Source organism: Polistes fuscatus, unplaced genomic scaffold (assembly GCF_010416935.1).
Source record: "Polistes fuscatus isolate 324 unplaced genomic scaffold, CU_Pfus_HIC Scaffold10, whole genome shotgun sequence".
NCBI lineage: Eukaryota > Metazoa > Arthropoda > Insecta > Hymenoptera > Vespidae > Polistes > Polistes fuscatus.
In genome coordinates, this window is record NW_025112998.1 from 5505285 (window position 1) to 5522413 (window position 17129).

General features: G+C 34.4%; 1 protein-coding gene and 1 long non-coding RNA gene across 10 annotated transcripts in view; both read right to left on the bottom strand.

Moving 5' to 3' along the window:
* The window catches only part of LOC122524374 (dystrophin, isoforms A/C/F/G/H-like), a 352972-nt gene that overhangs the window by 237883 nt on the left and 97960 nt on the right, over window positions 1–17129 (bottom strand). The gene's annotated exons all lie outside the window — the stretch shown is intronic.
* LOC122524400 lies at window positions 9319–10959 on the bottom strand. Of its 2 annotated transcripts, none has more exons than XR_006305533.1 (2): window positions 10611–10959; window positions 9319–10032 (listed from the first exon to the last, which is right to left on the bottom strand). It is a non-coding gene; the product is annotated as an uncharacterized LOC122524400 (long non-coding RNA). The 2 variants fall into 2 exon arrangements; XR_006305530.1 differs by having other exon boundaries at window positions 10555–10959.

Here is a 17129-nt window from a genome sequence, read left to right on the forward strand (position 1 = left end):
TGAATTTAATTAAATACGACAAATTGAATTTAATTACCATAAATACCAATTAATATCCATACTTTGATCCGATAGTTTATGTCGTAATTATTCGAAAATAACTATCTTCTTTTTCTCCAATTATCGAAAAATACAAAAAGATGAAGTCCCTTGCGAAAGGAAAGAAAAAGAAAAGAAATAAAATCTACTTCAGTTCGATCTACGTATTTCTATAATCTGAGAAAGAGAAAGAAAGTGTACGAGAGAAAGAGAGAGAATGAGAGAGAGAGGATTCGAAAGGAAATGAAAAAAAAAAATAATAAAAAAGGAAGAAAGAGGAGGAGAAAAAAAGAAAGGAAGGATACTTCTGTACGATCGAAATGGAATTTCCGATAAACTTGGAACGACTAGAAGTCATCGTTCGCTTCGTAAGATAGCCTGCTTCCATTAGCGCGACTTCTTTTTCCTTTTCTTTTTCTTTTTTTTTTTCCCTTATACTCTTCTTCACCGATTGCTTTTTCCGCCATCACGTTTGAAGGAAAGAAAGGAACACAGAAAGAAACGGAATGTAAGGCAAAAGGAAAAGAAGGCGACATGGCGTTTCCTGAAAGTCGAGACAGGAAGAAGGCACGGAAAGAATCGTCAGTTGAAAACGAAAAAACGTCTACCCTCTATGCTGTAAACCAAGGTATCCAAAAAAGAATAAGATATCTGTAAATAAAAATGTACAAACGTGTATGTGTGTGTATATATACATATACAGGATTTATGGTAACTGTTAATAAAAGGCGAGTAATTTCCTGGATAAAAAATTAGATCAAAAATGTAGAATGAAATTTTTGTTTGTACAAGATATTGTTTAAGAAAGAAAACAATCAAACAATTAAAAATATTAATAGAGTATATTAGAATATAAAAAAAATATCTTAATTGGTTAATAATTAATCGAAGAAAATGTAAATCGTAGTCTAAAGGCACGGAGTACAAGTACGACGCACTTTCCTTTTCGAAATCTAACAACAAACTGGTTCATCGTTCTCTTATAAAAATCGTTGAAAATTTTCTTATTATTTTTTTCTTATTATTTTAATTTTCTTTCTATATGTCTTTATATAAGACTAACCAACAATAATAACAGACGGCGAGTATTTAGGTAACCGTATATTTTCTATGTTTTATACGTTCTATATATTCCTAATATATTTTTTTTAATATAAATTTATATATTTTTATGCATTTTTTCATAGCCCAACAATCGTATATTCGTATATATACGAATATATAACAATCGTATATATATTTATAAATGTATATAATAATTACAAATCGTATACAGTTTGCTTCATTTAACTTTCTCTATAAATTGTATAGAATTTAATAAAATAATATAACAATATAAAATATTGTTCACATGTAAAACTGAGAAAAAAATATAATAAGAAATAAAAACTGGTGTGTGTACTTATGTACGCACGTAAGAAGTTATACTTCTTTGCGTACCAAAACGAACATAACCTCAATAACCTCAAAAATAACTTCAAAAAAAACTTCAAAGAAAAAAAATAACCTAAAAAAAAAATAATTATTATTATATATATAAGAAAGAATAAAAAAAAAAGAAAAAGAAAATATTAAAATATAGATATCAGTCCCCACTAAATATAAGAGAGATATATCGAATTACTTCACGCGTCAACAGCTATGGCGCGGTTACAGCATTAGTTCTCGCTTCGATCGTTTAAGTAAAGCAGCGCTGAGTTCGATTAGTATTTGGATGGGTGACCCGCTTGAGAAAAAAAGGGGGGAAGAAGAAGAGAAGACAACTTCATGCCATATACTTGAAATCGTTTTGCCGCGCGTCGTTAAATATCGACAAACTTCATGGTGTCGTTTTTCCAGACGCTCGGAACAAAATCACTCCCCATTACATTTTTCCCAACATGCCAAAAGAAGTATAACTTCAGAAACCTTTTAGGACAATTTAATATTTATCTGTGTATATATATATATATATATATGAGTAAAACGTTATATTTTCATGACGAACGTACTTAAATGCATTCACTATAGTGAAGAAGGTAACGCTGCTACTACTCTACAAATTATGGTACGATATAACTTTAATTTTTCGTGCCAACCCTCGGCGGACATCGCGTATAAATTTTCCCTTAGAAATTTTCTTTAACGTCATAAGAGAAGACACTCGGAAAGAATTAAGAGGATGAGGAAAAATGCTAAGAATTTGAAATCGTTTTAACATAGAAAAGAGAGAAAGAGAGAGAATGAGAGAAAAAGATAAGAAGGGAGGAGAATTGAGAACGTAAAAAGACGAGAATTCAATGTTGATCCCTTTCTTGTCTACCTTAATACGATTAAAAAAGAAAACTTATCTATCTATCTATCTATCTATTAATTTCACGTTGAACGTAAATGATAGGATTTGTTTGAATTGTTTTATTTCCTTTCTTCCTAATATCTTTGAACGTACCACGAATCATTACGAGCTACGAATATGTTAATAAAAAACGTTTGAAGTGTTTGAAAATCATTCCAACATTATTTTCCATATACCTGTATCTCTTTGAGTTAGAATATCATACCGCCTTTTCTTCTTACCTTTATAAACGTTGTTACTCTCATCACTTTTAACTACTTTCTTTGAAAAACAAAATGAACAAAAAGAAGGAAAAAGAAAAACAAAGAAAACGGAGTTTAATTCTTCATCCAATCCGTTTATATATATATATATATATATTTATTTTTTTTTTTTCATTACTATACTCGTACTCGGATGAGAAGCTTTTTACGCGAGCCGTGCTTCAAAAAACGTTCTCCGAGTAAGCTTTTTTTTTATTTTTTTATTGTTTCTTTCTTCAGCAAAGGCTATGAAATATTTCACTTAAGCTGATAGTTTATCTCTACTCGTGTAGTATGTAAACGACAGGAGGTAGATTTGTATTAGAGAACTTGAAAGTATCTTCTCTAACAACTAAAGGAAAGAGTTTCCTTTCTTTTTTTTCTTTTTTGTAAAAAAAAACAAGAAAAGAAAGAAAAATTTTTAGGAGACGTATGTATATTCTATACGCCCACGTATTTGTGTGCGTGTATATATGTATGTATGTATGTATGTAGCAAGCAAACAGCAGCAATGCAAAACTTTGGCAATATTATTCCGCAAGAAGATTTCATTAAGCGTGCGTACACGAGCTAGGAATCTCGTTAAGCGAACGTTCCCGTTATCAGTGACGAATTGCAAGGGCACGCCCATTTCTTTCATGGCAGACCACAAACGTTATTAACTCCGAGAGTCCAGGAAACTCTTTTCCATGCGCGAAATCAACGCTTCGAAAATAAAGGAATGCGAAAACAACCACATTCGAGTTGCAACCCCTCCTCTTGAAATTATTTTCTTTCATTTCTAAACTACCAGACTTTAAAGTACATACCATAATATTTCGTTGATATTGAATAATTCATTTTTATGGACAAACAATAAATATATATATAACGTTTTTTATTATTTTCATTATTATATTATAGTATTATTAATTATCATATAATTAAATGATATTTTTATCGTATGAAGTATATTTGGGTGTCGTGTAATATCGATTACAGAATGCAACAGCAAATTGATTGGACTAAAATGAATGAATGAATGAATAAATAATTTAAAGAGACACAGAACGGACGAATTATTCTTGACCGATTGAAATGAATTTTTATCTACCTAATGGCATTCATTCCGGCTAGAAGCCGGATAATCTTCTTATCTAATATTTTTACTAGCATTTTTTATTTTTTATTACATGATTCATCGAACCCCAAACCGAACACAATTCTCTCTCTCTCTCTCTCTCCCTCCCCCTTTCTCTTCTACTAAATTACCCCTGCAATCCGTGCAAATTGTTTGCAAATTGCACTCCGTCACGGTACACGATACCTACGAAATAAGAGGAAAAAGAATACTACGCCTAACTTATTTCCGTTTTACTCTGGCACACGAGGAAAATAATTGATACCGGGTAGAATACGATTCTCGGCACGAAAACTTCCAACGATCAATTAGAATTATCGACTGACGAAAATTTTTCAAATAAAATTCATCTTTGCAAAACTTTCTTCAAAAATATTAAACTTAAATATATCTCCTTTTTTTTTTCTTTTTATTTTTCAAAGCTAATCTTAAAAATACTCTTTCCTTATACTATTATTTTATTCTAATAATTTATTAACGTAAAAAAAAAAAAGAAAAAAAGAGAACGTTTGAATAAAGAAACGTATCGTAAGGAGGAGAACTCTCAAGAAAATAACATTTTTTACGAAACAGACAAAATTGGCTTCACGGTTTACAGCTTCAACTTTAAATTAACGTTCGGAACTCGTTTTGCCACACGTTTAACTTTTTCTCGAAAGAAATCCAAAAGAAAAAATAATCTTATAAAGTTTTAAACGCCGAGAGTATTAGAAAGAGAGAAAGAGAGAAAAAGAGGGAGAGAGAGAGAGATAAAATAAAAATTGGTCTCGCTTCACGTTTTATTTTATCTTCTTTCTTAGTTTTTCAAGACAATTTGCGACAACGATAAATGTACATGTATTGTGTGTATATATATACGAACCTGAGAAGTTTCTAAATTCTTGGAAAAAAAAAAAATACTTTACAAGATTCTTATGGGTTTCTCCATTCTACCAATCGTGAAAAATAATCGCACTTCGAAAGATGAAAACTTTCTTAGACAATCGTTCGACCGTTCAAATCGGTGGCAACGTCTCGAACAGCCAACAAAGTTTTTGATTTCCAATCAAATAAAATAAAAAGCAAGCTACGACTGCTCGAACTTATCATTTAATAACAAAACAAATCTATAAAAAGTACGATCCTACGTAATGAGAAAAGTATTTAAATTATATCGAATGATTAACGACTCGTTTCGAAATAAATTGCAAAATAATTCGTTTGAATTTTCTCACTTAATTTTCTGTATATATACACACTGGACTCTTACAACGTAGGTTGAAAAATTTGCAGAGTTTAAAATTCGCTAGGAGGAAGAAGAAGAAGAAGAAGAAGTAGAAAAAAAAGTAGAAGAAGAAGAAGATCCTTCCTCGTCCTTAGCAAACACAAGAATTCGAATGCTTCCTTACTTCGAGGTATCTTGGATCGAGAATTGCTACTTTCGAAAACATCTCACGTCTTTCCCACTTTTTCAACCTTTTCGAGAAACGAAGATCCTTCTTTGAAACCTCATAAAACTAGCTTCTTTTTTACTTTAAAAAAAAAAAAAAAAAAAAAGATATTTCTTTTATATATCTCTCGGATTAGAAACAAAATATATTTGTTCATTTTCAAAAAAGAACAAAAATCGAACCAAGTAACATTTCATAGTTAATATGTGCATTAAAGAGAAATATTAATTTTTACTATTTTTTCTAGCCTTATATCTTTCATTTCATATTTTCTATGTCGTTACTTTATTTTTCTCTATTTTTCTATATACAATTGTTGTTTTTGTACAATGTTTGTTTTTTCTTTCGCTTATTATTTCCTTTAGACTATCTTTATTTTGAATTTCTTTTGAAAAAGAAATATATATTAGAGAAAGAATAAAAAAAAAATAGTATAAGTAAAGACCTTGATATTAAAGAACACGCGCTAGCTAACGAGTTGATGTATTTAAAGCTTTTGACTAAACGCATGCGTGCGACAAGTTCCTTTGATAGGAACTTTCCAGCCACATATAAGTAATACACAGGCCGAGCATGTTGCAAAGCCGCAAGCTGTCAGATCAAAGGGCAACGGGAAGTATCATGAGGTTTTGAAAGGCCCACAAAAGATAGAGATATTCGACAGAGAAGAATTGTTCGTTTCAGCGGCAAATCCTTTTGTGGTCAGCTCGATCAAGAATACTCTCTCTGTTCGTTCAATTTATCGAACATCGAAAAACACATCGACGAACAAACAAAAAGTAAAAGATATTGGAAAGAAATTTCAATGATTCAAAATGAAGTAATATAATTAGTTAAATTAACGAATGAATAAAAATGACAAAGGGTCAGGATTTATTTATCAGCTTTAAAGCAATCAAAAATAAAACAGAAATTTAAAAGATTCGAGGTAAGAAAATAATTATTTAAAACAATGAAAGGAGATAAAATAATCAAAATTAAGTAGGTAGAGAAGATGAGGAAATAAGAAACGTACCCTAATAAGGGCTGCGTCGTATCTGAGTCAGATTTTCGTTCAAAAAAGAATAAATGAAAAGGGACGAGTGATTGGGAAAAAATAGGAAACATACCCTGATGAGGGCTGTAGTCTGATCTGCGTCGTGCACGTGCACCAGGTGATCCTGAAGGATGATGATGACCATCCTGGATCGAAGAAGGGCCAATAATGACGTCGGTAGAACCACGTCTCGATGTTATATTACCACCAATTGGTGGCGAGGAACTCGAGTGTTCGGAGTCTCTACGATGTCTCGTAACATGCGGCGAATCCTGTGGTGTCCCATGACCAGAACTCATCGGTGTTCTCATAGGAGAACCATGCGAGGAATATGGTGAACCCGATGACGAAGAAGTCGGCCCACCCTGTTGCACGACTTTTTCGCTACCTTCAAGCGAACATCCGCTGGATGATGATGACGATGATCAAGGTCATCGGAGACCGAACGAAAGACCGCTGGACTTTTCATTTCGTTATCGAATTTTTATGATTTTACAAAAAAAAAACAAATTTTCTTGTAAATTTAAAACGAAAAAAGCATTTGGAACCGATTCAATCGTTAGCTATTTATTTCAAATTACAATTTTATTATATTTGAAATTATTATCATTGAATAGTTTTACACGATATTTAAATCAAATTTATTATTATGTGCAATTAAATCGTTACAAATTGAAGGACCAATTTATTAACTGTGTTACTCTATAAATAAATATAAATGAATCGAATACCTAAATAATGTTACTATTCGATTATTAATGATTTAAGGACAAAACAATGAGAAAAAATATAATAATTATTAATCATCGAATATTTTAAAAATAAAATCGTACCTTTGGGGAAATCATAAATAAAACCAATGAACTGGGAATAATTATACTGGAAATGTAAAATTATTTTTAAATCAACCTGGGACTACATTTTTGTTTCTTTTTTGACAAATTAATCGATATCTGTGTGCGGAGATCAATAAATGTCATTCGGAAGGACTTTCACGTATTCGATTTCTTCTTGGAAAAAGACTCCCGAGCATCTCATCGACCACGAACAGAATGACGCGACTCCAAATCCAATTTCTTGGCAAATAGTATTTTTCTCTGTTGTGCCAGATGCAATAAAATGCATTTGGTAGACAAGCCTAAGGGAAACGACATGAAAGAGAAAGAGAAACAGAAAGAAAGTAAGAAAGAGAAAGAGAAACAGAAAGAGAAAGAGAGAGAGAGAGAGAAATAGCTAAAAGAAAATTCAATTCAACGGAATTTCTCTTACATTACTTAATATACTTCCGTCTCGTTAAACGTTTAAATGCTCGATTAATTTCTCTAACGAGTTTTCATGTCGTTCGATTTCAAAGCTACTTCCAGTTGACGCTTGTAGGAATTTCATATCAAACGCAGTTCTACCACTCTAATCGTTTCTATATATGTGTAGTATATATAATTATATATATTAGATTGAAACATATATACGTCCCGAAATTGAAAAGAAACATTCTTCTTGGTATTTTCTAATATTCGATTCGATCAACGTTGAATGGGATTTCCAAGAAAAATCGAATGAAAAAGATTCGTTATTCGTTAGTCGTACGTTAAAAAATAAAAACACATTACCGGTCACGTGTCCCCGGGTTATTCTCGGGAGAAAAATACAACTGAATCCTTATTTTGAAATTTAAATAAACACTTAATCGATCGGCCTTAACAAAAAGTTTGCATTATTTAAAAATTCACTTTTCCAATAGTCAACATCAAAAAATGTTATATAATTTACGGATAAAAATGGGAAAACGAGCACATCAAATAATATGATCGTATGGGGGGAACAAAAGTATGAAAGAAACGCGTTCCAGTGGTCTTTCGTATATCTCGTAATAATCCGACGAGAATGGACGTTCCGATACCTTGATGCGCGTTCTCCCCCAGCCGATGAGAAATTCCGGCTACTACGAGGGGTGTTGTATGCGTTGGGGGAGGTTGATGAACGATACCGGCTGGTCCGAGTGGATTGACAAACCCATGAATTGGATTGCCATGCATTGGGCTACCATGGATCGAACGGGATGGGGCTACCATTCCTGGTAAAGGTATCCCTCTCGTTTGAATCTCATGAGTAGATATAGGAAGATTGCTGTTACTGCTACTACTGCTAGCAGTAGGTGTAGGATGACCTGGAACGGGACTTGCTCCGTGTACGGAACCTCTTCGATGTTGCGACATAATTGGAATTCGATGGTTACGAGTAGATGCTGCTGCTGCTGCTGTTCCTGTCTCTCTCTTTACGGTATTGGTACTGGTGGTGATGGTTTGTGAAGGATGAAACGAGGCTAACGGTGAGACGCTCAGATAGATCTTAATACTCCCACGAGATCGGTCACATCAATGAGAGTGTGAGAGAGTGAGTGTTAGAGAGAGAGAGAGAGAGAGATAACGCTATCTCGACAGACTACACTCGGGAGAGCTTTTCAATTAGGGCCTCCTTGATCGAGGTCACCCCAATGATTCCTGTCAAATATTTTCTCTTAAAGCTTATTATATTTCTCAAGTTTTCTTCTTATTCTTCTTCTTCTCCTTCTTCTTTCCTTTCCTTTCCTTTCTTGTTCTTTAAAAAATAATACTTGGCCGATTAATAAAATTCTTCTCTTTTTTTTTCTTTTTTTTTCTTCTTCTTCTTTTTCTACACTTTGTTGATCTTTCTAGTAATTCGTTTTAACGCAGAGAGCAATAGAACAGTATATATGTGTATTCCGAAAGTGTGAAGCACAGCCCCGTTTCCTTGGCACAGGTCCAACAGTTCGTGGGAATAATCAGCCTCGTTGGGTTTGAAGGGCAGTCCTTAGGGAGATGGACCGCGGACACCAGTCAAATGTTCTCTGAATATTCTTTGCGGTTATATCATCATGGATTTACTCCAAAAACGAATATCTATATTTTATTATTATTATTCATCATTGTTAATATCAAATGTTCAATTAATATTGATATTATTTACGATAGAGATAGATATATATTTCGATCGATTAAAGATCAACAAAAAATGTACAATAAATACGTGAAAAATATGATATACGTATTCTTTTTAATGTCCTATTTGATAACTACTATTTCTTCTTCTTCCTCTTCTTCTTCTTCTTCTTCGAAAAACAATCGACTTTCGTTACTCGTTTTATCGTAAACCGTAGAGCACGTTTCTCTCATAGATTTATTGATATATACACCGATCGTAAGAGAAATAAAACAGAAATCCTTTCCCTTGAATTTCTTCTTCTCTTTTATATATTTGTATTTTTATTATTTCTTCAGATCTCGATCTTTACTTCATACAGAAATAATAATAAAAAACTTTCGATCATGAGAAGAGAAAAACTTGTCCGTAAATTTCCGTTCTCTCTATGACTATGACTATGACTATGACTATGACTATGACTATGACGACGACGACGACGACGACGACGACGACCTTGGTAGTTCGGACTTGTTGATTTAAGACACTTGTTGGTTTTAGTCGCTCGTCATCGGTCAAGTTTCTTTTATGCGTTTTGCGATATGTACTTCAATCCAAAAAAGATAAAGAAAAAAGGAAAATGTTCTATCTTAATCTTTCTCTTTCTTCCTCACTTGATCCCATTTCCTTTGATATGTCTACTTTCGCTGTTTGATATGACAAGATTCCTTACAGAGCGAGAACCTTTGAAATCTAAAACTTCACAAAGTTGACACGATATTTTATCCGATTGAAACAACCAGAAAAGACGAAGACAATTTTACGTTCAACCGAAAACAATATCCGACAACGTCGATAAAGTTAACACTGTATTATTTTCTCTTAACGATCTAAAACAACAAAAACAAAAACAAAAAAGAAATGAAGCAACTGTGAAAAAAACTTCGACACTTCGTTTTAATCTCGTCTAGGTTACTACGAGTTAAACGAAGTAAACTTCCTGTAAGATAACAACAAAATAACGTCGATAATTCCCCTCCCCCGCCCCCCCTCGCCAGTAACTTCGAGAGTAAAATAAAAATCAACTTCCGTAAAGAGTAATGCTATTCTCGAAAAAAAAGTTACAGTTAAAACGATAAAACACACGCGTCACTCCTAAAAAAAAAAAAAAAGAAAAGTCACATATATTAAACAAAAGTGACCTTGACGTATACGACGCATATATAAAAACGAGAAATGAAATCTCCTCCCGATATCACACTGTAAAATAATATTCGAATAAACCTAACACCGCACAACGGGATGATGATGATGATGACGATGATGATGATGATATGTCTACCGTAATAATAAATTACGAAGAATAAAAAAGAAATGAAGATGATAATAATAAAGAAAATAAAGATAAGTACGTATTATTATGATAATTATTATTATTATTATAGTCGATTAAAGTGACGACGCGCACCGAGCACGTTTTCGTCGCCGATAGTTTGAGCGTCGCGACGCCTGTAGCGTCGGGGTGAGTAGTCCGTGTGCGACAGGGAGCGGCCGCGCGAACACTGGAAGCAATCCATGCCACCACCACCATTTCCACCACCACTAGCTTTACTACCACCACCTTAACTCTACTACCACTACTCTATCGAGTATAGCAGCAATACACCAGGAGCAAGAGCAATACCATGAAAGGAGGAGAGTCAACGTCAACTACGTTGGATTCTCCTCGGCAGCGCCCTATACCATCCCCTCTCTCTCACTCTCCGGGTGTCTCCCTTTCTCTTCACAGCGAGCACGTCGATGTGTGTCGGTGGTGATGGGAGTAGTGGGGAGAGGGTAGGTAGGTAGGTAGGTAGGTAGGTAGGTAGTAGGTAGACTGACTGAGCGAGGATGAGGGTGTAGGTGTAGGTGGTGTAGCTGGCGGTGGCGGTAGCAGCGCAACCACCCCCTTCTTCAACTATCCATCCCCCCTAGACCACCATCTATCCTCTCATAACTAGTAGTAGTGGGCGCCAGGTAGACACTAATACTAATACAGTATAACTCACTCACTCTTCCAACCCCTCTCTTTCTCTCTCTTTTTTTCTCTGTCTGTCGGTTTCACCTTTCTTTCTTCTGCCTTGCCGATTTTCGACTCCCTTTTGGTACACCTCTTCCTCTTCGAACATGAGTATACGCAACACACGTTCCTACGACGTTACTACGCATAACGTACAACTCAAACTTCCCCCTTTCCCATCCTCTTCCTCTCACTCCCCTAACTTCCACCTAACTCCGACATCACCTTCTCTTACACCTTACGCGTCTATCTACAACTACTACTACTACTACTACTAACTTACACTACAAACGCGCGCGCATGCACACAACTTTGCTACTCGGCTACACAGACGCGTTAGGCGTGCGTAATTACTCGTCGTCGTCCTCGTCCTCGTCCTCGTCGTCCTCGTCGTCGTCGTCGTCAAGGTTGGCATCGTCGTCGTCGTCGGCATAGTTGCACCCACGACGATACGACCAACGATGCTTGTATGTTAATGAACGCCCGGTACTACATTAGTTTCTTTCCTCCCCCTCCCTCCCCACCCTCCCTCTCACCCTTCCTACAGGTCGATAAGACTTTGCTAACTATATCTCTCTCTTTCTCTCTTTTCTTACTTTACTCTTTCTTCCATTTATATCTTTTACAAGATTGCTATTATTCTCTCTACGCTATTTCATTGTATTTTTGTTGAACAAATAAAATGAAGAACGAGTATAATGAAATTATCGTTAAAATCAACGCTACGTTAACTTACTTTAAAGACGTTATCAAGAATATTATACGGGATATATTAAATTGAATTAGAAATTTCCAAATATATTTGTGCTTTTAAAATAAGTTTCGTTCAAATTTAATTGGAACGATAAATCTCGCAGAAGTGTGCGGAACAAATATCTTGAAATTATTTACTTTGATTTCTAACCGTTCGTCTGTCTATCTGTCTTTCTGTCTGTCTGTCTGTCTGTCTATATCTTTTTCTTTACACTTCGGATCGATATGATAGTAGACGTTTGATGTTGGTTTCGATAATACTTGCTTGTGAAAAAGGTAATAAAGAATAGGAAAAAAAGAAAGAGAGAGAAAGAGAGAGAATAAGCAGTTCACTCTAGTGCGAAAGAGAAGCTTCTAAGACGTAGGAAATCCCTAAGGTCGTTTATTAGCCGAGGTGGAACCACGTGGAATGACTGCGAACTTGGACCGTGAGGACGCGGATAAGAGAAAATGTGGCTTCCCTTGGAATGCTTACACGTTTCTATATATCTGTATATGTGTGTGTGTGTGTATCTATATATATGATTGTGTGAATTGTGAGGTAAGAGAAGAAGAAAGGAAAAAGGGCGCAAGCGCGCTACGATAAAGAGCAAAAGGGACCGATAAACGAACAAGTGCTTCTTGGTCCAAAGCAAAGAGAAGAAGGATGAAATAAATGGCTGAATTATCTAGATCGTACCGTACCGTGAATCGTAAGCTCGTTCCCACCTTCTTTCTTACGATTCCCATACGCGTTCTCTTCTTCTCTCTGTTATGCGTTTTCTCTTGTATCTTCTATCTTTCATATGGTTTCTAACATTGCTAAAAATCTTTGCGAAAATTCTACACGGCCCTTTTCTCGCAACCACTACTATCAATATTACTATGAGACTATTATGTATGTATATAAAATTTTGTATGATAATTTTTGTTTGCATAAATATTACCCTTCGTACTAATTCTTTAATATTTCGGACAAGAATGACTATTTATAAAATAAATAAATATTTAATAATAATAGTGTAGCAGAATGATTATTATTATTATTATTATTATTATTATAAACTTTTCCCTTTATTCTAAAACAACGCCTTAAGACAAACAAATTCTACAATTAGGCATCCCATTTCACCAAAACCCACAGCACATAGATTTCAACTTCCAACCTAAAACCACACCATTCCGAAATCTACTCTCAACTTGGAAAAATCTCTTTTATCACTACTTACAAACTAAATAAAGAGTACAAAGTTCGTTAAGTTATTTATCGTATAGAAGAGACAAATTCATGTTGCGTTCTGATAACTCTATTTCCTAAATTTAAAACGTTAAGAAGAAATATATCGTAAAGAAGAAAAGTTCTTAAATAATTCCACAAAGACCGTAATAAAAATAATGATATCCTTCGCAATCTGTCAACTCGCACATAATACAGAAGAGAAATCGTAGAGTTGAAACGTTGAAATCCGTGAATATTCACGTGGGGGTGTAGGTAGGTATAGGAGACAAATCGTTGGCGAGCATTTCATGCGCTAAATAGATCCGATGATAGTCATTAACTTCGTTGGGTAAACCTACGTAGCGGAAATGCGGTGTAATAAATTGCTTTCCCTCGGTGTGTATGTACGTCATTGTAATTTCACTGCGCGAGCCGTGGAATACCAACGTCGAACCTTCAAAATTGAGAGGACGAACCAGAACTAGAGCCCACAGTGTTACTACTCTCTCGTTTTCGAGCATAAACGATCTCTTGGTCGTCCCTTTTTCATCCACCTAACGCCCACCTAACGCCCATCCACTCCCCCCTCCCTCCCTTTCTCGGATCTACCCTATCGTTACAGGGATTGCGTCGATCAGCTAGGATTCCTATACTGTACTAGACTGATTGCTACATTTTCACGCGTGTCTCTTTCCGCACGGTCGATGGCTTTAGTTTCCAAAATCCTATTCTACCCGCTCAATTTCACGTTCGATCGATTTTGCATTATAAACGAGATACGATGATATTGCATAATGCGACTCGATCCACTAAATTTTATTTGTATATTTTTCTTTTCTTTTTTTTCTTTCTTTCAGGATCTACTGTGTGCTACTAAAAAGTGCTTTGTTTTTTTCTTACGGTTGATCACGTCGGAAGAGAATTATTGGTACGTAGGAATGTAAGATAAACAAAGAAAAAACAATACGTTACGAAAACATTTCTCTTCGTGCCGTGTCTTTTGCTTTTTTTCTTTTTTTTTCTTTTTTTTTTTTTTCCCGTATGATCGATGGACACATTCCAAAATCCAATTTTACTGGTCAATTTCATCGCGTTAGATTTATTTTGCATTCTAAACGTGACGCGATATATCGCATTAATGCGACTCGAAACTGTAATTCTTTTTTTTTTCTTTTCCTAATCTCTTTTTATTCGACGGAAGGAAAACCTGGGCTTTAACAAATTTTTGAGTAATCGGATTGGGAAATAATTGCGTATGATGAGTACCGTAGAATAAAAAATTGATTGAAAAAGTTTTTCTTCGGGCCGTAACTTTTTCTTTTCTTTTCTTTTTTTTTCCTCGTATGATCGATGGATAAATTCTCAAATCCTATTATACCGGTCAATTTCATCGCGTTCTATCTATTTTTACATTCTAGACAAGTTACGATATCGCGTGATATAACTGGAACACTGTAATCTTTTATTTATTTTCTTTTTCGCGAGAAAAAAAAATCTATCTTAAAAGTTTCCCATTGATCGAGGAAAGAATTTTCGCATGCGAACGTGAAAAATGTTACGAAACAAGTTTTTCCTCGTGCTACGCGTGTCATACAGTTCATTGAAAAATCCGATTTTACCGATCAATTTGACCGATTCGATCGATTTTTTCGTATAATGCGACTCCCCGGCGTTGTAATTTTTTTATATCTTTATTTTAGGATAGAACATCGAGCGTGCAAACTTTTGGAAGTGTAATAATAGAACACATTTTTGACGGGGAAAAAAAAGAAAAAAAAAAAAGAAATTATTTTTCGGGCCGTTTTTGCAAAACGGAAGTATAAATACCAAAATTCGATTGTGCTGGTCAATACGTCACGTCCGATTCGACTCACGATGTTGCAATGGTTTTATCCAATTGTATTTTTTGTCTCTCTTTTATTAGGCGAAGCTGGCTTAAAAATTCGTCAGTTAATCGCATTGAAAATAGACACAGAAATAAAAGAAAGAGAGAGAGAGAGAATCCTATGTACGTAAAATTTGAGGGTAAAAAGTTAGTCCTCAAATTACTCAATCGTTTTTCTGCACCGTTTTAACTTTATGCTCGCTTCCTACCAAGGAATAAACTTTTCGCTATTTATGGGATCGAGTTTGGGAGGGGGGGGGAGGGGGGTAGAAGGAGGAAAATAGAAAGAGAAAGACCGAAGTTCTAGGAACACAAAACGTTCGTCACCGGTGGTAAAATTTCTAAAGAACTCCATTTAATTCACATTCAACAAGGGGAGAAGAAGGTTGCACCAATCAAGTATGGTTGTAATTTAACTTCATGATTTTACGATTAATCACACACATATTCAATGTTTTTTCTTTCTCCAAAGAAAACACACACTCTCTCTCTCTCTTTCACACACATATACACAGAAAAATATGTTACAAAAAAATATAAAAAATAAATAAGAATTTCTATCAGAAAATCTTTTTGTCAGGATAACATAAGGAAAGAAACGCGAGCACGCGAAAGAAGAAAGAGACCAAAAAATATCAAAGAGATGAGAAAAGGCTAAAATGGAAGGAAATTTATATTTTTGAAAAAGTGAACGAACAAAAAAAAGAAAAAGAAAAAGAAAGAAGAAAGAAAGAAAAGAAATAGAAAATACTTTCAGACAAAAATGCACAGTCTCTCTCTCTCTCTCTCTCTCTCTCTCTCTCTCTCTCTCTTTCTCTTTGTAAAGGAATCGCTTTTGGCAGTGAGCAAGATATTCGTATGACGATACAAATACAATGTGAATAAAACATTGCGCGTGCCTGTGATACGTGGACGCGTGGATCGAATTTAAAAGCAGTAGCAGTAGGAACAGAAACACCAGCAATAGCATAGCAAAGCAAAGCCTAGCTAGCTAGCTAGCTAGCTAGCAGTATGGCTGTCTTGTCTACAATGAATCTCCTCCTACTTCCAAGAAGAAAGCCTTATTTTCTACCTAAGAAAACGTCGCAATAAAGTTTATCTCTAAGATCCTAATATACAAAAAGACCTACCCGCGATTCCAGCTAACCCTCTTTTAAACGTGATCTGACTACCAACTACGATATTTCCTTTTTATTTATTTCTTCTTAACGTAATTTATTGTTTTAACACGATTGTTTTTTTTTATTTAACTCGATCGATAATAATTAGTCTTCGAAGAAAATGTGAAGAAGTGAAAGATACGATAAATATATTAGAAATTAGGCAAATTTTTTTGGGGATATGCATTTACAGATACGAATTAATGAAAGTGCATTAATTTTCCATTTATGTGATACATTAGTTTCTCTAATACTAGTAATAACATTTGTCGATCTGGTTAATAACATAGTACAATGAACATACAGATTAATTTATCTAATGGTATAGTGTACGATCTAGTTTCGTTATCAAGTAGAGACTATTACCTTTAAAGCCTTTAATGAGTATTATTAGATCGTATTAGTAAGTATTTTCTTTTCTTCTCGCGACAGTAATAACATTTGATGTGTATCAAATACTATTTCGCAAAGTAATAAACAAAAACGTATTCGCTTTCATAACATTTTATGATATCATTAAATATTATTCCTTATAGGTAATAAAATTCCTCATGGTTGAGGCAGAAGGATCTACTAAAACAAATATCATCGTGCAAACCTAATGGACTAGAATCGTATAAAAGATAAAATGCTCATAGAGTTGTGTGAGAAAGAGAAAGAGATGGGGACAAGATAGGTAAAGGAAAAATCATGTTCCTAGCTTTCCGTAAAGCATTATACTGGAAGCAACGAGATAAACCTTTTACGCGAAAAGTAGAAAAAAGGATGATCGTTTCTGGATCAAGGTATGAATATTATCGTGGATTTTGTTACGAGCATAAAAACAAAACAAGAAATAAGTAGAAATCGAGAAAAGATATTAACGGAGTATAAGTATAACGTTGGGAGAGATATAAGATTAAATTTAAACTCTTTCAAGGGCCACATTTAAA